The sequence below is a fragment of the Mustelus asterias genome, chromosome 2, assembly GCF_964213995.1.
Source record: "Mustelus asterias chromosome 2, sMusAst1.hap1.1, whole genome shotgun sequence".
NCBI classification, from domain to species: domain Eukaryota; kingdom Metazoa; phylum Chordata; class Chondrichthyes; order Carcharhiniformes; family Triakidae; genus Mustelus; species Mustelus asterias.
In genome coordinates this window covers 82,626,641-82,651,028 of record NC_135802.1, presented here as the reverse complement: position 1 = coordinate 82,651,028, position 24,388 = coordinate 82,626,641, and positions in this window count along the sequence as shown.

Below are 24,388 nucleotides of genomic sequence, written 5' to 3'. Positions count from 1 at the left end.
ATTTTCAACACAAACTGACGATGGGCATACAATCAATCCACCTAGATATTTGAGTGGGTTTATTATAATGAGCCACAAATGATGGGAATATGTCATTTGCCTTGCGGTGATCAATCCAATTTGTCAATCCCATCATTATCAAACATTGTTTTCAAAAACCCTATTCCAGGATGGGCGGTGATCACGTGATAAAGGCGTGGGAGCGGCTGCGGGTTCGCAAGTTCTGGCACTACTCATCTTTTAATCCATTTTTTTATCCTGACGCACAACCCATAATTACCCGATCCTAATATCAAGAAAGTCCCTATTTGATTGAAGCAGTTGGAGATGTCCTGGGTGGGACCCAGTTCGTAGTGGCAGTTTCATTGGTGAGCGGGCTTGCACTTTGGTGATGCTGTTGGCACCAAGATAATGGCCGCCAATTTGACTGAAGTTGTCAACAAGGGTCTCGCCTCCCTGGCACAGATTATTGGTGCTCACATTGATGAACTACAAGATATCCCAAAGAGAACAGGTGAAGTGGAGAAGAGAATCCTGTCAGTCGAGAGGGCAGCTTCCTTGGCGGGGACTCGCCTTCAGTTCGTGGCAATCCTACTGCACGGTCTGTTGAACATCCTGGTTGATTCGGGGAGATGGGGCCTGAAAAGGAGTATTATACACCTGGTCTCCCGAGGGGAGCTGGGGATGAATTCCTAACCGAATTTGCGAACTGGCTGCCATGCTTTCACAATCTTGGTTTGAGGGCTGCGTGGCTCGATGGAACATATTGAATCCAGTCTTCAATGCTTGGTGTTGGTCGAAGACTCCAACCACTTACGCTGTCTTATCCTAGGTGTTTAGCGAGAATGGTTGGAGGCAGCCGGACGCATCAGGTCCTCGCCACCCGCGGGGCCTAAGTTTCTCTTCTCTGGCACGTTGGGATGCTGACATGGAGGAGGTGTAGAGGCTTCAGTGAAACTCTGGATGGATCCTGGATATTGCTCAAAGATCCTGTCATGGCTTTGGCTTTTTCAAGCTCTGTGGATGGTCATATTATCCTGCAGTTCATCATTAATCCTGAACATTGGTCCCTTGTAATTATACTCCAGAATTTTTGAGCACAGAGACATTGTCACCTTTATTCGGTTTTACTGAGAAAATCAGATCCTGTTTCTTGTGAGGTTGTGCTGTTCTGTTCCTGGTATCTTTCCTGCCAAAGTGTATGCTGAAAGACCACATCTGGCATCTATTGGATAATCTGGATATTCCTCTCTTTCTTTCTCTCTCTCTGGGGTTTTCTTATTTTATTCAGGTAGGTGGGGTATTGATAAAGGCTCTGGTTTGTTATAGCTAATCCTGGAAGGTTTCCCTTATCTTGTCAGGAGGAGGAGAGTTGTATCTCTCCTCGAGATACCCTGTTGAGGGATGTTTTGATGATTCTTCTCCTTGTAAGTAGGGTTTCCTTGGCAGAAAATGGTTTAAGTTTTGCGGTGATGTGTGGCCTGATCAGTGCTTCTGAGTTGGCTGGAGAGGAGGGAGGTTTGTTGTGTTGTGAGCCTAGGTGAAGTGTATGAATCCTTGGCTTACTGGCTCCTGTCTTCGAGAGCATACAATGCCACACCACATCTTGTACTGATGGCAGCACCTTGGTGTTCCCTTTCTTCTGCGTTATCCTTTTATTGCTTTGGAGGTCCTGGGATGCTGGTAGACCCCAGTTGGGAATGCATTACTCCATAAGGGATTCTGCATATTGTGTAGCTCTGTCCTATTCTATGGAGGAGGGCGTGCACTATGGGCCATATGCTCATTGTCTTGTCCTGTTATCCTGGGATCCCCCACCCTTTCTGATATTCTTTCTTAATCTATACGATAGTAGGCGCTGACTACAACAATTACAATGCTCGATAATTTGAACCATTTGTACAAATATTTGCTGGTCTCTTCAGTATGTTTATGTGGAATAATGATTACTCTGTACTGTACTAGATTTTTGGGATTTGTTGAGTTTTGGGTAAAAGTGAAAACATTAAATAAAATCATTCTTAAAAAAAAACCATCTTACCACTTTCCAACCTGCCCTGAGGCCTTCAATCATGACACACTTTTATAACCTTCCATGGTCTGCTGCCACCATCTCCATTGCATCACTACCACCCCCTCGCCCTCACCCTCCCTCTACCTCTGCAGTCCACTTGCGAGAGAGCAAACAACAGAAAATGACCCAAAGGAATCATCGCAGGTTTAAGGCAGGTGGTGAACTAACTATTGCATGATACCGTCAAATCTCAGAGATCGTACAGGTGCCAGACCTCCACAAGTCTCTTCATAGACCTCCATCCAAGGAATACGCCAGCAAAGCGGCACAGTGGTTAGCACTGCTGCTTCACAGCTCCAGGGACCTGGGTTCAATTCCCAGCTTGGGTCACTGTCTGTGTGGAGTTTGCACAATCTCCTCGTGTCTGCGTGGGTTTCCTCCGGGTGCTCCGGTTTCCTCCCACAGTCCAAAGATGTGCAGGTTAGGTTGATTGGCCATGCTGAAATTGCCCCTTAGTGTCCTGAGATGCATAGGTTAGAGGGATTAGTGGGTAAATATGTAGGGATATGGGGGTAGGCCTGGGTGGGATTGTGGTCGGTGCAGACTCGATGGGCTGAATGGCCTCTTTCTGCACTGTAGGGTTTCTATGATTCTATGAAAGGCACATTGCTCAGAAGCAAACTGACAGAAGATGAAGGGTGAGCAGACAACTAGTTCCTGTGATCCTGATCCTCAATTGGCACATAGGAGGAGCATTAGAACAGTCAACAGAAAGATATATTTAGGCTCCAAGAGGTGGCAGTGTGTTAAGCGAGAGTAGGGGTTTCAAATACTTGAATTAAATTTGTTATTCATAAACGCTGCACTCATGCACTTATTTGGTGCTGAAATCTCCACTCAGGTGATATTGACTGACTGTTGGGACAGAGAAGGTTGACGTTGGTGTCAAAGAACAAAGAACAAATAAAATTACAGCATAGGAACAGGCCCTTCAGCCCTTCAAGCCTGCACCGACCGTGCTACCCGACTGAACTAAAACCCCCTACCCTTCCAGTGACCAAACATCTTTGAAGGGGTAACCAAGAAGATAGATGAGGGCAGTGCAGTTGATGTTGTCTACATGGACTTTAGCAAGGTCTTTGACAAGGAACCGCATGGTAGGTTGTTGCATAAGGTTAAATCTCACGGGACCCAGGGTGAGGTATCTAAATGGATACCAAAATTGGCTTCTTGACAGAAGCCAGAGGGTGGTTGTAGAGGGTCGTTTTTCAAACTGGAGGCCTGTGACCAGCGTGTGCCTCAGGGATCGGTGCTGGGTCCACAGTTATTTGTCATTTATATTAATGATTTGGATGAGAATATAGGAGGCATGGTTAGTAAGTTTGCAGATGACACTAAGATTGGCGGCATAGTAGACAGTGAAGAAGATTATCTCCAATTGCAACGGGATCTTGATGAATTGGGCCAGTGGGCTGACGAATGGCAGATGGAGTTTAATTTAGACAAAAACAAGGTGATGCATTTTGGTAGACTGAACCAGGGTAGGACTTACACAGTTAATGGTAGGGCATTGGGATGAGTTACAAAACAAAGAGATCTAGGGGTACATGTTCATAGCTTCTTGAAAGTGCAGTCACAGGTGGACAGAGTGGTGAAGAAGGCATTCGGCATGCTTGGTTTCATCGGTCAGAACATTGAATACAGGAGTTGGAATGTCTTGTTGAAGTTGTACCAAACATTGGTAAGGCCACACTTGGAATACTGTGTGCAATTCTGGTCACCCTATTACAGAAAATATATTATTAAATTAGGAAGAATGCAAAAAGATTTACTGGGATGCTACCGGGACTTGATGGATTGAGTTATAAGGAGAGGCTGGATAGACTGGGACTTTTTTCTCTGGGGTGTAGGAGGCTGAGGGGTGATCTTATAGAGGTCTATAAAATAATGAGGGGCATAGATCAGCTAGATAGTCGATATCTTTTCCCAAAGGCAGGGGAGTCTAAAACTAGAGGGCATAGGTTTAAGGTGAGAGGGGAGAGATACAAAAGTGTCCAGAGGGGCAATTTTTTCACACAGAGGGTGGTGAGTGTCTAGAACAAGCTGCCAGAGATAGTAATAGAGGGGGGTACAGTTTTCTCTTTTAAAAAGCATTTAGATAGTTACATGGGTACAATGGGTATAGAGGGATATGGGCCAAATGCGGGCAATTGGGATTAGCTTAGGGGTTTTAAAAAAAAAACAGGGCGGCATGGACAAGTTGGGCCGAAGGGCCTGATTCCATACTGTAAACTTCTATGACTCTATTCCCATCCTATTCATGTATTTGTCAAGACGCCCCTTAAAAGTCATTATCGTATCTGCTTCCACTACCTCCCCCCGGCAGCGAGTTCAAGGCACCCACCACCCTCTGTGTAAAAAAAAAACTTGCCTCGTACATCTCCTTTAAACCTTGCCCCTTGCACCTTAAACCTATGCCCCCCCTACCCCCCCCCCCCCCCCCCCCCCAGTAATTGACTCTTCCACCCTGGGAAAAAGCTTCTGACAATCCACTCTGTCCATGCCCCTCAATCTTGTAGACTTCTTGGGTCGCCTCTTGACCTCCGTCGTTCCAGTAAGAATAAACCAAGTTTCTCCAACCTCTCCTCATAGCTATTGTCCTCCATACCAGGCAACATCCTGGTAAGTCTTTTCAGTACCCTCTCCACATCCTTCTGGTAGTGTGGCAACCAGAATTGAACACTATATTCCAAGTGCGGCCTAACTAAGATTCTATAAAGCTGCAACTTGACTTGCCAATTTTTAAACTCAATGCTCCAGCCGATGAAGGCAAACATGCCGTATGCCTTCTTGAGTACCCCTTCTCCACCTGCCTTGCCACTTTCAGTGACCTGTGTACCTGTACACCCAGATCCCTCTATCAATACTCTTAAGGGTTCTGCCATTTACTGTATATTTCCGATCTGTATTAGACCTTCCAAAATGCATTACCTCACATTTGTCCGGATTAAACTCCATCTGCCATCTCTCCGTCCAAGTCTCCAACCGATCTATATCCTGCTGTATCTTCTGATGGTCCTCATCACTATTCGCAAATCCACCAACCTTTGTGTCATCCGCAAACTTACTAATCAAACCAGTTACGTTTTCCTCCAAATCATTTATATATATTACAAACAGCAAAGGTCCCAGCACTGATCCCTGAGGAATGCCACTTGTCACAGCCCTCCATTCAGAGTCACACCCTTCCACTGCTACCCTCTGTCTTCTTTGATTGAGCCAGTTCTGTATCCACCTTGCCAGCTCACCTCTGATCCAAGCGACTTCACCTTCTACACCAGTCTGCCATGAGGGGCCTTGTGAAAGGCCTTACTGAAGTTTATGTAGACAACATCCACTACCCTAGCCACATCCATCATCTTTGTCACTTCCTTGAAGAACCCAATCAAGTTAGTGAGGCACGATCTCCCCTTCACAAAACCATGTTGCTTCTCGCTAATACGTCTAAGTGGGAGTAAATCCTGTCCCAAAGAATCCTCTCCAATAATTTCCCTGCCACTGATGTCAGGCTCGCTGGCCTGTAATTACTTGGATTATTCTTGCTACCCTTCTTAAACAAAGGGACAACATTGGCTACTCTCCAATCGTCTGGGACCTCCCCTGTAGCCAGTGAGGATACAAAGATTTCTCTCAAGGCCCCAGCAATTTCCTCCCTAGCTTCTTTCAGTATTCTGGGATATATCCCATCAGGTCCTGGGGACTTGTCCACCTTAACGTTTCTCAAGAGCCCGAATACCACCTACTTTTTGATCTCAACATGACTCAAACTATCTACACACCCTTTCCCAGACTCATCATCCACAAGTCCTTATCTCTGGTGAATACTGATGCAAAGTACTTTTTTAATACCTCGCCCATTTCCTCTGGCTCCATGTATAGATTCCCTCCCTTGTCCTTGAGTGGGCCAACCGTCTCCCTGGCTACCCCCTTGCTCTTTTTATATATGTATAAGAAGCCTTGGGATTTTCCTTAATCCTGCTGGCCAATGACTTTTCATTACCCCTTTGAGCCCTCCTTATTCCTTGCTTAAGTTTCTTTCTTCTTTCCTTGTATTCCACACTTGCTTCGTGTGTTCCCAGCCTCCCAGCCTTGACAAATGCTTCCTTTTTCTCTTTGACTAGGCTCACAATATCTCTCGTTATCCAAGGTTCTCAAAACTCGCCATACTTATCCTTCATCCTGACAGGAATATGCTGATCCTGAATCCCTATCAACTTACACTTGAAAGCCTCCCACATGCCAGATGTGGAGTTGCCCTCAAACATCTGCCCCCAATCTACATTCTTCAGTTCCTGCCTAATATTGTTGTAATTAGCCTCCCCCAATTTAGTGCCTTCACTTGAGGACTACACTTATCTTTATTCATCAGTACGTTAAAGCTTACTGAATTGTGGTCACTGTTCCTGAACTGCTCCCCTACTGAAACATTGACCACCTGGCCGAGTTCATTCCCCAATACCAGGTCCAGTATGGCCCCTTCCTTAGTTGGACTATCTACATACTGCTTCAGGAAGTCCTCCTGGATCTCCTTACAAACTCTGCCCCATCAACGCCCCTAGCACTAAGTGAGTCCCAGTCAATATAGAGGAAGTTAAAATCTCCCACCTCTCGTAGGTAGACTTGGTTCCATTAAAGAAAAGACTTTCACAATGCTTGCTAAGCAACTGCTTGATTTGAAAACATAAGCACAGATACTGAATTACAGGGCACTAAATCTTTATAAGGTATATCCAAGAACATTTGCAGATGTCATATGATCAGGCATCAAGTGGTCAGAAGTCACGAGGTCAAACATCACATGATCAGGTGTCAGGTCAAAGTTCCCTCAGTCAGGTTGATAAACCTAGTGCTCAATAAAGCCTGCTTTTCTTCTGGTCATGTTTTCATGAGGTTTTGTCCAGCATTCCATTTTACTTTAATTATGAAAGGATCCTCCTTTCAAACTGTGGCGATTTGGGGGCAAATGTATGCAGAAGGGACCTTTATTAAAATTAAACTCAAAAACTCAATCCTGGTTGCTACAATCGTTAAGATCTTTTGGGGCACAGGGACTGTTTCGAGAAGGTTGTCAGGTTCTTCATAACATAATAAAAGAATTACTATTTGTGCTGAAAAGTCTCACAGGGACTGCTTTGGAAATATGTTAATGCTGATGAATAATCACGCAAATTGTTCATTTACTAGGTGATAAACCTTTGTAAAGTTGGCCATAACAGTAAATGATTTGAAATTGTAATATTATTACGATTGATGATTTTAAAAAATCATCTGTTCTATTCATAATTCACACACTTTCCATTTACATAGAGAACTAACATCTAAACAATGGAAAATATCAGAGTATTTTAATGTAGCCTTGACTGACTGTTTTAGTACTTAGACCAGAACCTGACACCGAACAGCTCCGCAGCTTTTCATGAAATTAGAGGAAAAGTGAATTCAGACTGTCATAAGAGTAATGTCTGAAACCACTTTCCCTTCATCGAGCTTGTGGTGAAAGGGTTTTATTGCCATTGCATTGTCGCTGCCTCTTGTGACATCTCAGATCTGCAGGTATTAAAAATAAGGGAGTTGTCACAGTGTCCTGAACTTGATGCCATGGCACAATGTAATTTCCTAGAAGCAACTTTCCTGTCAAACCTCCTCATCAATCTCATTCCTGTCTATTAAAATTGACAACACTGAATTAAAGACTTTTACACAAATCCTAATTGCACCAGAGGAGGCTTGACAATAATACACTGGTGAAAAAGGGTCACATCTTGTCCCCCGTATGACAAGAACTATTGTGCTGTCTACATCATTGCTTTATCGCACTGAATTGTTTTCACTGTTGTCGTATCTCTGCGTTGTTGGAAATTGAGAATGTAAAGGGAAATAAAGCGAGTGCAGGGAAAGTCTCTGAGCTCCATAAGCACAAAACAATGGCACTATATTTTTAATACTGATATTATAAGGTGTGACGACAGACATCTCCACCTTTGGTTTATTGCCCTGAGTCACTACTCTTTTCATACAGGCTGTCCTTCAAATTTATCTGAATTTAAAAATCTGCATCTCTTTTTTTATTTTCTCTTTGAAATGCTTTAACCAAGGTGTGGCACTTTGCACTGCTCTGCGTATTGTTAATCCTTTTTATACCCATGTATGTTCAATTTACTGTTTGCTGGTTGTATTCAGCTCACAGAAGGTCCATATCAGAGACATGCATTCAACTCTGAATATAAAATAATACATCAATCTAGTCCACTGATTTTTATTAAAATTTACATCACCTAATAATATGCTAGGAGAAAGTGTGCCTTTTATGTCCAGTATTTATGCTCAGATTAATGTTCTTATTCTATTGTATTGCACTAACTTAATTAAAATTTATCACATTAAATTGTGCTGCGATGGGACTCTGCTGCATTGTAATTATAGAAAGAAGCAATCACAGCCAATAGGAATTCAGTAATTGCTACCCAGTGCAGACCCGTTGACCTTACAATTCATTTACACTTCACAGAGATCAGGTCATCTCCAGCAGGAAATGATGTGAAACATCGACGATTTGGGTCAGGACCTCGCTACATGCAGCATTAAAGAGGGCAACAAATCATCAAGCATTTTGAGAATTCTTGAGTAAAGTAATCTCATGTAATAGAGGTTTCTGTAAACTGTGATAAAGAAAATAAGCGAGGCCAGAAATGTCTATGAAATCAATTTAATCCCTGTAATATTACTTGACTGTTTCCTATTCTCACTTTCTTCTGTATATGGGTTCAATCTCATTCCATCACCATTACTCCTGCAGCATGGCGAAAACAAAGGCTGTGGAATTGTGGAAGATAGTGCCACTTGTGGCACTGCTAAAGTCCCAAAAAGAAATAATGGTCACCAAGACACTTCTGGTCATCTCTGGTGCGGATCACATCGTAAGAAATCTAACAACACCAGGTTAAAGTCCAACAGGTTTATTTGGTAGCAAAAGCCACAAGCTTTCGGAGCCTTAAACAGGGCTTAAGGCTCCGAGAGCTTGTGGCTTTTGCTACCAAATAAACCTGTTGAACTTTAACCTGGTGGTGTTAAACTTCTTACTGTGTTTACCCCAGTCCAACGCCGGCATCTCCACATCATGCGGAACACGTTGCACAGCCTAACTGACTGGAAGCACACACAGTGGACAGATTATAACTTCAAACAGTCCCAATGGCTGATTTAATCCAAGTTTTGCCCATTTGCATTATGCAGTCCCAGTTAAGGCATTCCCTATTCATCCCAATCGAATACAAGTTCAGCAGCATGAGCGACCATCCACTCTACCAAAGTTATTCAAATGGTTATCCATCCAACTTACAACCGAGGTGCTTTGGACTTACTTTTGTTGACGTATTTAGTGGCAGTTTTTATTCAGAGCTTGGAGGAGTTTTGCTGACATATTTTCAAGAGGATGGAGCTTGAAACTGATAGAGGAGTTTCCTGCTTTGTCAATAGATAACCTGTTTCTCTAATGGGAGCTATAGTTGCAGATCTCTTTGGGCTGCAGCATAATGTAGAAATGAAGCTCAGGCAGAAGAGAAGTGTAGTAGTGCCCAGAGGAACAAGGAGAGCCTTACCCACCTTGGGTCTTTAAGGAGCACTGCTCCTACCACCATCTGAGCCTGGGGCAGTGTCTGAGGCACCTATGTTTCACTAAGGAGGGGGAAACTGTGCTACTTCCTGCAGCTCCATGGCAAAGCAAGGATGATGCTTCCAGTAGCCATAGAATTCACTGTTGCCATCAATTTCTCCACCAGAGCATCCTTCCAGGTGGGAGCAAGCAGACATTAACTCACAGAGCTTCACTGTATCAGGAGGTGACAAAGCCCCTGTATAGAAGGTAAAGAGACTTCATTATTTTCTCTTGATCAGCGAGGAGCAGGGGGAGACAGCACATAGATTTGCCATGCTGGTAAGATTCTCAATAGTGCAGCAAGAACCAACAACACACATATGGCAGGCAGGCCCCATTGTTCCATTAATACATCTCAGTGACACAGGAGAGTACATGGGTCCAGCAGCACGGTGCTGTCCATGAAGACCAGCTCAACATGGAGATGGAGACAGGAACCAGTCTGCACCAGTAGAGTGGTGAACAACGCATCAGGAGCAGCGCAGCACTATGGCAGAAAGTTGTTGCATTCACCCAAAGTCTCTGACACACCACTCTTCAGCAATCCGGTTCGACACCAACGTAAATTCCCACTGGTGTGATGCGCAAGCTTGGAAGGCCTGACAGGTTACCAGTGTGCAGCTGTTTTACAGAGCATTCATGAGATGAAAATGAATACAAATGGCATTTGCTCCACCTCTCACCATTGAGAGCATTGCAATGTGATTTCACATCAGCAGATGTCTGACTTTTTGGCTCCCACCAGATTCATCACATCTGCCCACCACCAAACCTGCCACAGACTCTTTGGGAGAATTTCGCTCTTGGTGCCCATCAAAGTCTCAACTTTTATTTCATTGCTATCTTCCAAGCTGCAGATGGCACCTCTGTTTTATCAGTCAAGATGGTGTGTGATCCTGTAAGCACCAGGTCAATGACAACACTTTCAAGACGCTTTTGGCATTAATCCATTTCTGAACAATTCACACGCAACAGAAAACATTTCACTTCTGTTGGTTGGGTTTCTCCTGACAGGTTACACCTCTCTCTTATCTGCTTGAAAATGCACTTTGTACCATCCATCACATATTCCTCAGGAAACCGATAGCCAGTTCCGCATGCATGAGGGTGACTTCAACTGGGATCTTGGGTTCATGTCACAATACTCGTAACCTCTACCATACTGCCTGGGTTTGCAAAATCCTACTAACTGTCCTGGCTTGAGACAATTCACACCTCTTTAACCTGCGATTATCACTCCACGCACAATGTTCGTACCTGTAAAGACTTGATTACCTGTAAAGACTGGCATTCCAACCATTCTTCACATTCTAATCTGTAATTATCTTGCAATTGTATCTTTGCCTATATATGCCGGGTTTGTGAACTAACCTCCACTCACCTGATGAAGGAGCAGCACCCCGAAAGCTCGTGATTCTAAATAAACTTGTTGGACTTTAACCTGGTATTGTGAGACTTCTTACTAAAAATACACCAGCAGATTAGGGGGATTGAATTCCCTCAGGAGTCCTACTGACTGCCAATCATGTCTTTGGTGAAAAATCCACAGAAACTCAAGAGAGTAAATGTTGCTTAGGTTACTTCTCCAGATTTCCTGTGGATCTTCTATTGGAGTTACAGCATTTAATCAGGAAAATGGAAGTCTCGGCTTTCCCAAATGGGGCAGAAATGGGAAAAATTCCATCGCTTTATGCCATCCATCACATCACAGGACATGTGCATTTAGTTGGATTGAGTATAGGATAAACCCTGGAGGAAGCAAATGCCACATGAAAAGCTGAACCTCAATATGGAAATGCATCCCATCTCAGCAAACAGACTTCAGCCCGAATTACTGATTTTCAGCCTAAAATAGTAACCTAGGGCAAAGTTGCATAAAAAGATTTTGCTTTTATGTCCCATAAAGAAACATTAAAAAGGTTTTAGAAATTTGAACTCTGCAACGTGAAGCCTACATCCCAATTTTAATAACATAAATGTTTTTACGACAGGACATTTAGAAAATTGGTCCCAAAATACTTGCTGGACAAAAACGCTGCCTTTCATTTCCCTATCCAGTTCGCTTCTCAACATTAAATTGACAGTGCTAGTGTGGTAAACTCCACCAGGTCTAATTTGTCTTCCTTTTCATAGGACAATAGCATCAGTACTGGGGCAGGACGGAACTATCCTGGTGAAAGGTGCTTCATCTCCTTCGGAATGCAACCGGTATCTTTGTGGAAAAGGTAGATAGGGATGTGGCAAAGGGTTCAACCTAGCAAGGCAATGGCGGGAGGGATTAACTAATAGAACAGAGAAACTAGAACCAATAATACTTTGTGAGTAACCCCAGTTGTTGTAGGGCTTACTGAGAAATGGTAACAGGAAGGTCAGGATTGAGAACGAAACATTTCAATATAAATGACATTTAGAACATGATAGGAGGGTAAAAAGGGTGGAGTAGCTGCAGAAATAATATAAAAGGGCAGTAGAGAAAAGTTTGACAGTCATCATTAAAACAGAAAGAGAATCTATTTGGACAGAATAAAAGATAATAAACAATCAATCATGTTAATCTGGGCAGTCTACTAAAAGTGAAATTCAAGAAAAATATGCAAAAATGACTAAAAAACACAGGACAGAATTTTCCCAAAAAATGGCAAAGTGCCAGATTCTGACTGCAAACTCGCGTGTTTCTCCCCGTAAAAATGGCCAGGTTTTCTTTCCAGATCTTGTGACACTTTAGCACAAAAGAAAGGAGGGGGGGCATGTTTTAAGCCATCATACTCAAGGAGTGGGGCCCAAAGACACCGACTGGCAAAGCTGGTTCCAGAGAGATCAAGGTGTCATTTTTACAGGGTGCCCCTATCTTAACATCAACAGCCAGGCCCCCCTCACCCCTCCCCCCACCCCCATGGCCATCAGGACCTCCGCCCCATCAATGTTCACTGGCAATCTCCCCCCCCCCCCCCCCCACTGCATCAATCCTCAACAGTAGTCTCCTCCCTCCACATTGTCCCACTGGCCCTGCCCACAGGCCCTGCCCCTTGCCAACATGGCAGCACCCCCCAGCAGTGCCAATGTGGCAGTGCCCCTTGGCAGGTTGGCACTACCAAGGTGCCAGGGGGCAATGTTAGGGAATGCCCTGCCATGTCCCTGATCACCCGGGGGCCGCACTGGCCTCTGCATCTCCAGCGTGGTCTCATTCTGTGATCTCCCAAGCCCAAATCCCATTATGTCCCTCTCATGAGAGTTTGCAGCCATAATGGGATTTGCGCCTGCCTCGAATGAGCCCATAAAATCCCAGCCATTGAATTATAATCATTGGGTATTTCAACTAACCACAGATTAATTGGCCAGAAGAAATAGATAAAGGAGCAAAGAACAAGGAGTTTCTACAATGCATATAGGATTCCTTTCTAATCTAGTATGTAGGGAGTATTGGATGTGGTAATGGGGAATGAACTGGGAACACAGTTTATTTTGCTGACTTATATTAACATCTATTTAGAATTTGGAATCAAAAAGACAATTTACAAGTTTGCAAATTACACCAAATTAAGGGGGTAGGGGAATAATCAATATTGAAAGGGAATATTGAATCGAAAAGGATGAATGTATAATGAACACATTGCAAAAGAAGGCTTTGACAGGTTAAGAATAGAACATTGGAAAATAAAATGGACAATAATATTGATAAATAATGATGTAAAATAAGAATGGGAAACATTTAAAATAATGCTCAACAAAAATAACATTCATAAATTCCATTAAAATACAAGAAAAAATTAATCACGAATGGGACATTGGAGTTGACCTAAGACAGAAGGACAATCTGAGAGGAAGGAAAGAGACATAGGCTGGTATTCTCCGACATTGCCCGCAGCTGGATTCTCCAGTCCCGCTGCAGTGAATAGGGATCTGACTGACCGCCAAATTCTCTGTTCTCGCTGGCAGTGGTGGAGGTGAGGTGTGCAACGTCGGACAATTCTGGCCATAGAGAGACAAGGGAGAAAAGAGATAAGAGAGAAGTCAATAAAATAATTACGAAGACAGAAGGAATGATGAAATTAAATCATCAACAAACATACCAAGTAAAACATAGCAACGTGCATATAAAAGGAAAGTTGGGATTTGAAGAGGTCAATGAAGGTTAAATCATAGGAAATGGCAGAAATATTAAATAATTACTTCACTTTAGGTGGTCATGACACCACAAGATGTTATTAGAAATTACACAACACTGTTTAAAATAAAAATGAAATATTAATAAACTAATTGAATTCAAGAAGGATAGATCTCCTATCCTGGGCTGTTTATAGCTGGTCATTAAAAGGAACCTAAGGAGGAGATTGCAAAGGTTAATACATTAGAAGATATAATGCCAGAAGACTGATGGATAGTAAACCCGGTGAACAGTAGATCATTTGACTTAAAATCAGTAGTGGGAAAAATAATGGAATGCTTAGAAAAGCCATAAATAAAAAAAATCTTACAAATAATGATTATGAATAGTCAGCACAGACTTCAAGAGAAAATAAAAGCAAAATACTGCAGATGCTGAAAATCTGAAATAAAAACAGAAAATGCTAAATAAACTCAGCAGGTCTGGCAGCATGTGTGGAGGGAGAAACATAGTTAACACTTTCTTCATGATATGTTTGCCTCTAGTTTTGTGTGGGGTCCGCATGTGGTTGGGCCGCATGAGCCACAAGTAACCAGTGAAGCTGGTGACCTTTGTCACTAAGCAACTGGTCTTCAGTTATTCATGATGGGCTCAAATAGGGCAAGAATGGTCAACTGGTGCAGGATAAGATCCTGGTGGGTGCTGTCAGGCTCGGAGGCATCAACCAAGGTAATGCTCTGTGCAGGATCACACACCAACTGTACCTTTAGGGAGTGATACATCTCCTAGTTTCTCTCACATTGTACCCCACCTGCCAGATATTTGTCCACTCACTTAACCCATCTCTTCGCAGAATCATCCTCACAATTTATTGTTCTACATATCTTTGTGTTGCCAGCAAATTGGCTACAATACAGTTTGTCCCTTCATCCAAACTATCAATATAATCAATGGGATTGATCCATGTGGCACTCCATAAGTTACAGTTTGCCTTCCTGAAAATGATCCTTTCTCCTAACTCTCCACTTCCTGTTAGCTCGCCAGTCCTGCATCCATGCTAGTATATCACCCAATATCAGGAGCTCTTATCTTTTATGTGGGACCTTTATTGAATGTCTTTTGGAAATCCAAATACACTACATGTTCCCCTTTGGCTATCCTAAAAGAACCCTAATAAATTTGTCAGACACTATTTCCTTTTCACAAAAGCGGGTTGTCTCTGCCTAATGATTTTCTAAATGTTCCCCTATTACTTCCTAAATAATGGATTCTAGCATTTTCCCAGGGACGTACATTAAGCTATCTTGCATGTGGTTTCTTGCTTTCTGTCTCCCTCATTTCATGAATAGAGGTGTCAGATTTTCAGTTTTCGAGTCCACTGGGATATTTCCAGAATCTAAGGAATTTTGGAAGATTACAACCAACACAACCACAATCTCTTTTCTGTGTGAGGGGCCGAGCAGTTATCGGTTCCATTAATACCAATAGGACAGACGTAGCTGTGACAGATAGATTGGTGAGGATGAGTTAAAAAATAATTCCCTCAGGTTGATTCTACCAGTGATTTAATATCTTTACTTATAAATAATTCCCCAAGACCATAGGGTTTAAAAGTATTTATCAGCTTTTATATACATTGAGCACAGTGAAAATCATATTACTAATAAATCCAAACACAATGGTAACTATTATTAATCATTGTTACACTTACACTTGTGACATTTATAAGTACTGACAAATTCATTGTCTTATATGTTTTGAGCTGGAGGGTGTTAGTTGGCCTAATTGAATTCCAAAGTATCTACTCTAATACCTCTCTTTTTATGCTTTTCTTTTGCTCAACCTACATGACAATCAGCATCTTTCTGCATTTCCCCAGATTTAACAGTAATCACTCCCACATTCTTATCATGGTGCCCTTGGAGGAAATAATCCATGTAAGGTCAGAGAAAGCTTATCAGTTAAAACACTGTCCAGCTATAACTTAAACTGAACAACACAAACAGAAAAGAAATTCACTTAAGAGCTAAGATTAACATCAATAATTTGGTAGGTTCCTTATAGCTTTCTCATCACCTATCATCAGCCCAATCTGGTACCGCTAAGCCATTCTTGATGATGGACATTGAAGTCTCACATATTTTGTGCTCTTTCTACCGAGTGATTCCTCCAAGTGTTGTTTAACATGGAAGACAACTGATTCATCGGCTGAGGGAAGATAGTTAAGTACTAATCATCCCATGGTTTCCTTGCCCATGAGACTTCATGAGTTCAAAGATGCTGAAAATCCCCAGGTCAATCCCAGAAGTTTTTACCTCTTCTGCCTTTGCTTCTGCCTCAGGGCATGCCTAGGATGGCGATGGAGGAGTCTAAAATGTTGGTTGTTAGTGATTGAATATTCTGTGAGATAGCTCAAAAATTTGGCATCAATCCCAAGATGTTAGTGTTGAGTCAACTGAGCTGGATGTACTTCAGCCATGCTTTGATGTAAATTATTATAAAAGATCTAACTGAAGTATCTAAGATGATCTAAGGAGTTGGTAGAGTAAATAAAGAAAAACAATTTCCTCCAGAAGGGAATTCCAGAAAACAAAGTAACGGAGAGGATTGATAAGGTTATGTGATTGATGTTGTGTATGTAGTCGTTCAAAAGGCATTTGATAAAGTATCAAATAACAAATTTGCGAGCAAAACTAAAGCCCAGAAGTAGCGGTGAATGGTTGTTGTTTCAGGCTGGAGGGATGTATACAGTGGCAGTTCCCGACACACACATACAGACACATGCATGTATGCACACACCATCTGGAATATTCCTTCCCAGGGGAGTTAGATTGTAGAATTCCCCCAGTCTTTCCCAGAGCGAGGCTTCCATGACAGGAGAATGAATCAGTCAGGAGGCACAAATTCCAAGGTTCCAGCAGTTGGCAGGATTGATGAAGGCTCGAGTTCTTTCTGCTGCCACCGGCTTGATAGTGGGCAGCAAAAGCTGTTACCTGCAGTTCTGTTCACATTGGGAGGTCAGACAGTAACTTCTCGAATTCAGTTCCAACAGACAATATCACTGTGCAGCTTGGTGAAGGTCACTTGACAAACCTCCTCAATCAGGCCCTTTGGCCCTCCAGGCCTCCACCGACCATGCTGCCCGACTCAACTAAAATGCCTTACCCTTCTGGGGACCATAACCCTTTATTCCCATCCTATTCATGTATTTGTCCAGACATCCCTTAAAACTCAGTCGTATCTGCTTCCACTAACTTCTCCGACAGCGAGTTCCAGGCACCCACCACCCTCTGTGTAAAAAAAACTTGCCTCATACATCTTTAAACATTGCCCCTCGCACCTTAAACCTATGCCCCCTAGTAATTGACTCTTCCACCCTGGGAAAAAGCTTCTGACTATCCACTCTGTCCATGCCCCTCATAGTTTTGTAGACTTCTACCAAGTCGCCCCTCAACTTCCATCATTCCAGTGAGAATAAACCAAGTTTCTCCAACCTCTCATAGCTAATGCCTCCCTTACCAGGCAACATCCTGCTGAATCTTTTCTGTACCCTCTCCAAAGCCTCCACATCTTTCTGGTAGTGTGTCGACCAGAATTGAACACTATATTTCAAGTACGGCTGAACTAAGGTTCCATAAAGCTGCAACATGACTTGCCAATTTTTAAACTCAATGCCCCGGCCGATGAAGGCAAGCATGCCGTATGCCTTCTTGACTACCTTCTCCACATGCTTTGCCACTTTCAGTGACCTGTGTATCTGTACACCCAGATCCTTCTGCCTATCAATGCTCTTAAGGGTTCTGCCATTTACTGTATAAATCCTTCAGCCGTTAGCACCATTATTGGCGGTCAAGACCTGCAAAGATTTTCCTTTGTTCGGAGGTAGCTGGACAAGACTCCCCCATCCCTGTGGCCATAGTTACTCAGCTGGAGACATGTTGTTAGCTCAGCAATTTTCCATTATTAACAGCACAGAAAAAACATGACTTTATAAAATAGTCCAGCTGATTAACATATAGTTTTAACGTTCACTATCTCGACTATGACTATCAAGAATAGAAAGGGCAATATGAACAAACAGTAGAATGTTAAAGCAGGCGCAAGAAAATGAAGACCGAGGGGTTAATACACAAATCTTTGAAGGTGGCTGGACAAGACTGTTAAAAAGGCATTGAGTACAAAAAAACAATGACATAATTCTAAAACAACTGGAGTATTGCAGCTAATTCCAGGCAACATTTTAGCAAGAATGACAAAATCTCAGAGAGAGTGTAAAGATTTATTAGGATGGTACCAAGACATCAATTACTTGGAGAGACTAGAGAAACTGAGATTGTTCTCTGAGAGTAGAGAAGATTAAGAGAAAAATAGAATCATAGAAACCCTACAGTGCAGAAGGAGGCCATTTGGCCCATCGAGTCTGCACCAACCACAATCCCACCCAGGCCCTACCCCCATATCCCTACATATTTACCCGCTAATCCCTCTAACCTACACATCTCAGGACACTAAGGGGCAATTTTAGCATGGCCAATCAACCTAACCCGCACATCTTTGGACTGTGGGAGGAAACCGGAGCACCTGGAGGAAACCCGCGCAGACACGAGGAGAATGTGCAAACTCCACACAGACAGTGACCCAAGCCGGGAATCGAACCCAGGTCCCTGGAGCTGTGAAGCAGCAGTGCTAACCACTGTGCTACCGTGCCGCCCAAAAGGTAGAGTTCTTCAAAATCATGAAAAGTTTTGATGAATAAATAAGGAAAAATTAATTCCAATGACAGAGGCATCGGTACTTCGAGGACACAGACTTAGTGCTGGATAAAAATAAACAAGAACTACATGAAGATGAAGAAATGTTTGGGCAGAGATTTGTCAGCTATAATGCAATGCTTGAAGGTGTGGTGGAAAAATTCAATACCTTTCAAAAAGGAATTGGATAAATAATTGAACTGGAAAGAATTTCAGGGCTCTTCCAAAGAACAAGCAAGCAGAATTAGTCATTCCAACTGTACTATGCCAAGATTCTTGAAATTAGACTAGAGATGATATCAGACAGAGCTTTTCTTCATATAGAGGATAGTCTACATTTTGGAACTAATCGTCCAAAATTATATTGGGATTAAGTCAATTGAAGCTTTCAAAAAACTGAGATTGATATGTTTTTGTTGGGAAAGTAAAATATATGGATCAGCCAAGGTCTAATTGAATGGGGGAACAGGCTTGAGGAGCTAACTGGCCTATTCCTGTTCTTATATTACTTTGTGTCCTGATTCGATGCCCAAGTCATGGTTGAGTTGTTCGTTGGTTTTATATTTATTCTTCATAAACTTTGACACAATTGAGTGACTTGCTTATCCATTTCAGGGGGCAGATAAGGATCAACTATATTGGTATGGGACTGGAGAAAAATATAAGATAGGTTCAGTAAGGACAGCACATGGCCTCTAAAGGACAGTATTGAATCAGTTGGGTTTTCACAACAGCATCATGGTCATATTTATTGATACTAGCTCTTCTAGTATTTTTTTTTAACTGAATTACTGAACTCAAATTCTCAAACTGCCATGAAGGAATATTAAACATATTATACAGCTCCACTAGTGGTTTACCCTGAATGCTTTATCCTGAATCAGTGATTTCCTTAGATGTAACCATTCATGCAAATAAATATAAGTACTTCAGCAAGATGCTCGACTACACTACTGCACACATTAGTGACTTTTGGACCTTGAATTCGACAATAATGAATCAGTAATATATATAGTGGTTTGCAGTTTTGCTGCATGCCAAGGGTCAAAAACCATGCATTGTGGTTTGCTGAGTGGTTTGTCAATCATAGGCAATGGCATCCATTTAACTCGTTTCTATTGCTGACAGACATCACTGGAGCAGCAATAACGAGCCACATTTCTAAAATAATTAGGTTGGTAAAATGATTCCTATATGTCTTGCAGTTTATCAGGCAAACAGAAAATATCATAGAATCCTTACATCACGGGGAGGCAATGGCCTAGTAGTATTATTGCTGGACTATTAATCCAGAAACTCAGCTAATGTTCTGGGGACCCAGTTGGGGTTCGAATCCTGCCATGGCAGATGGTGGAATTTGAATTCAATAAAAAATATCTGGAATTAAGAATCTACTGATAACTAAGAAACCATTATCAATTGCTGTAAAAGCCCACCTGGTTCACTAATGTCCTTTAGGGAAGGAAATCTGCTGTCCTTGCTTGTCTGGCCTACATGTGACTCCAGAACCACTGCAATGTTGATTCTCAACTGCCCTCCCACAACTAGGGGTGGGCAGTAAATGCTGGCCAGCTAGCAATGCTCATGTCCCATAAACGAATAAAAAAAAAGGAGGCCATTTGGCCCATTGAGCCGGCACCAACAACAACCCCACCCAGGCCCTATCCCCATAACCCCACGTATTTACCCTGCTAATCCTCCTGACCCTAAGGGCAATTTAGCATAACATGGTGGCACAGTGGTTAGCACTGCTGCCTCACAGTGCCAGGGACCTGGGTTCAATTCCGGCCTTGGGTCACTGTCTGCATGGAGTCTGCACTTTCTCCCCATGTTTTCTCCGGGTGCTCCGGTTTCCTCCCACAGTCCAAAGATGTGCGAGTTAGGTTGTTAAGCCACGCTGAATTGACCCTCATGTCAGAGGGGGGTTAGCAGGGTAAATATGTGGGGTTACAGGAATAGGACCTGGGTGGAATTGTGGTCGGAGCAGACTCGATGGGCCAAGTGGCCTCCTTCTGCACTATAGGGATTGTATGATTCTATGAAGTCTTATCTTTTGGCAAGATAAGTTGTTCTACAGTTCACACTAATTTCAGTTGTTCCGCAGAACTGCCGGTACTTACGTTAAATCCTGTCACTTTCCATATACTTATTAATACTTTCATATTGTGATTTCAGTTCCTTGTACCATATTATTAACTAATAAGAAATGAGTCAGCTGAATGAGATTTATTGATATCGGAGGTTAAATTATGCAGCTGTTCCTTGCAGCTTATCAAGATAGCTATCTATTTTGCATGACTTCTATATTGGAAGTTCGGGCAACGAAAGGAAATAAATCATATCCTTAAATCTAAATAAGGCTTCCTCAATCCCTTGACTGCACTTCTGTGTGTCACATCATGAGAACTCGATCTTTTTTGATTCTATTTTTTCATCCCTCACTCTTTGTGACATTGTCAAAGCAGCACAGCATTCTTTATGCATTGACATTTCCGTTAAATTAGTAAAGACAAAATTTGCATTTATAGAGCATATTTAACATTTTCAAGATGTCCCAAAGCCAAGGTATTATTTTTGAAGTGGATCCCTGTTATTTTGTTGGAAAACATACCATTCAATTTCTATACAACAAGGTCCCACAAGCAGATATGCTTTGGCGGTGTTGATTAAAAATGAAAGTTTGTCAGAACAGGAGAATTTCCTTACTTTACTTCAAAAGATTATTAGTGATTCCTTTACATCAAAAGAAACAGGAAAACAGGAGCTTGGTGTAACACTTCACTGGAGTGACAGATTTCCCGAGATATTTGCTTTGAGTCAAGAGGAGATCTGGGTCGAATTTCACAATGGGAAATCGTGGACATCTTATGAATATTTTGCAGCTCGTTTCCCACCCAACCTGACTGATAGGTTGGCTGCTTAATTGGCAAAAAGCAAATGGGAAACAGTTGCCAGTTATATGGGAGACCAAGGGGGTTTACGGTTTGATGATGGGAGGATCAGAAAATTGTGCGAATAATTGGGGATTTGGAGATCGAAGGGAATAGTGAAGTCGGAGGTGTCATGTCAAGTAAAGAATTCATATTCCTAACTTTCAAGATACAGACTTTATACAATGTGGGCATTTTGAAATTGACTTTAAAAACTGGACAATGTGGTGCAAAGATGGCCAGGGAGGGGCGGGTGACCTTTCATGATTTCTGCACAGACAAACAAACAGCACAGGTCTCTGGAAAGTTCTATAAACACAAATGACCATGGGTGGAATGCCCTCCCAATAAAAGGACATTCAAAATGCAAAACCACTTGCGAATTTGCACCTGCTATTGACCCGTTACTTAGCAAAACTCAAATTCAACAGCCCACCAGATGCAACATCTGCAAACTCAACACTTAACAAAGACAGATGTGGAGAAACCAGTTTATAACAAGCAGATGTGAACAACTAACATTCACCCCTATTACATAACAATGACTTTTGACTTTGAATCCCGTGTGTGGGGAATAGAAATGCTAATACTGCGGCCACATGATTGAAACTGACTTCAGATAATAAATCATAATACTCCAAGAAGCAGGAAGAGTTAAGTTATTCTTAAAAACTGACAGGAGAAGAGCAAAAACGGAAAATACTGGAAAATCTCAGCGGGTCTGACAGCATCTGTGGAGAGAGAATAAAGCCAATGTTTCGAGTTTGGGCGACCCTTCATCGGAGTTCGAGAAGAGCAACCATTCTTCCAGCAAAATGGCTGTAACCCTACCTGAACAACCAGCCAATCCAGGCAGTTTGGACTAATTTGTATTTCCCTGCATAGATCTGTGTCTATTGAAATTCAGTATCATAGAATTATCATAGAAACCCTACAGTGCAGAAAGAGGCCCATCGAGTCTGCACCGACCATAATCTCACCCAGGTCCTATCCCCATATCCCTACATATTTACCCACTAATCCCTCTAACCTACGCATCTCAGGACTCTAAGGGGCAATTTTTTTTTAGCATAGCCAATCAACCTAACCCGCACATCTTTGGACTGTGGGAGGAAACCGGAGCACCTGGAGGAAACACACGCAGACACAGGGAGAATGTGCAAACTCCACACAGACAGTGACCCAAGCCGAGAATCGAACCCAGGTCCCTGGAGCTGTGAGGCAGCAGTGCTAACCACTGTGCTACCATGCTGCCCAGTAGTCTCACAACACCAGGTTAAAGTCCAGCAGGTTTATTTGGAATCACGAGCTTTCGAACCATTGCTCCTTCAGGTGAATGGAGAGATGAGTTCACAAACACGGCATATATAGGCACAGACACAATTGCAAGATAATGATTGGATGGATAAATTTGAGTCAGGTGGTGATGCACAAAACCACAGCTTCCACATCTCCTGCCAGTGATATTTCAATCCCATATTCTTCGATAGAACCTACGTATATTGGGCAGCTAAATTGGTAGAAAATGCTTTACCCTCAAATTTGTGTCCCTGTATGAGTCTAACTTCATCCCTTTTCCTTTGAATTTTAATTTTAAATTACATATTAAACATCTCCCTGCACATCACTGCACAAGTTCTTTGTTGTCAATTTTTCATACTTACTTCTCAAACATACTTGGTGAAATAATGAAATCCTACTCCTCCATTTCTTGATATTCTTCACCTCTACTTACAGAAGCCATTTCTTTTCAGGACGCTCAGGTTTTTATTTTTTCGAATCTCACATAACACAATTTCAAGTTGTGTGAAACAGTGCCAAATGGTCAGAATAACCACATTTACAATAAACAATGTCAACAATTTGTTTTTTTATAATTGGGGAAAGAGAGTTATAACCATAGAACCACTGCAATGCAGAAGGAAGCCACATGGCCATCGGGTCTGCACTGACTCTCTGAAACAGTATCCCACTCAGGCCCTCCCTTGCACCCAATCCACATAACCCCACATTTACCATGGCTAATCCACCTAATCGACACAATTTTGGACTGTGGGAGGAAACCAGAGCACCCAGAGGAAACTCTTGACACAACCCGATTTCCTGTAACAGATCTCATCAATTTCTGCACACATTGGGGCAGACGTTTAACATGGGCTCCACCAACCACCCAGTGGAACCTCCAGGCAAACAATTTGGGCAGCATGGCCACATCTCCAAATTTCCAGAGCTAATTTATTTTCCTTATGAGAGTAATGAGAGCTGCGGAGAGCGATAGAGGCTGGGTTTGTTAATCCTTAACAAGCCCAGACCGGGAACCGAAACAGCACCTCCAGATAAAAGCCAACATGGAGTCAGAAGAGCCAAAAAATCCCAAAAGCTACAAGCCATTTGATTAGGGCAAGACTGATTTCAAAGTTGTTGCAGCTTGCAGCAAATCTAAGGAATCAACACAGTTTGATCCCAGCATAGCCGTGATAGCTACTATGAGTGTGTAGAGGAAAATGCATCCCTCAGAATCTACGTTCAGATGAATGCCCTGGACCCCCATCGAATTTAAGTGAATTTTGCAGATCAGCCCTTTTGCTAAGGGGGAATTTGTAAGGTGGCACAGGCCAATTCATCCTACAGGGGGCAGAGCACCAGAGTCTCCAAGGGCATGGGCAAAGTGAGGCCCAGTGATGTATCCCAAGTCTTGCTTAAATCAGGTGATGCCTGCTAATAAGGTGCCCTCCCACCACAGAAATTTACATTCAGCATGAAACTTGCATTGTCAACGAAAATGCGGGGCGGAATTATCCCATTTTCAAAGAACAAAGAAAATTACAGCGCAGGAACAGGCCCTTTGGCCCTCCAAACCTGCACCGACCATGC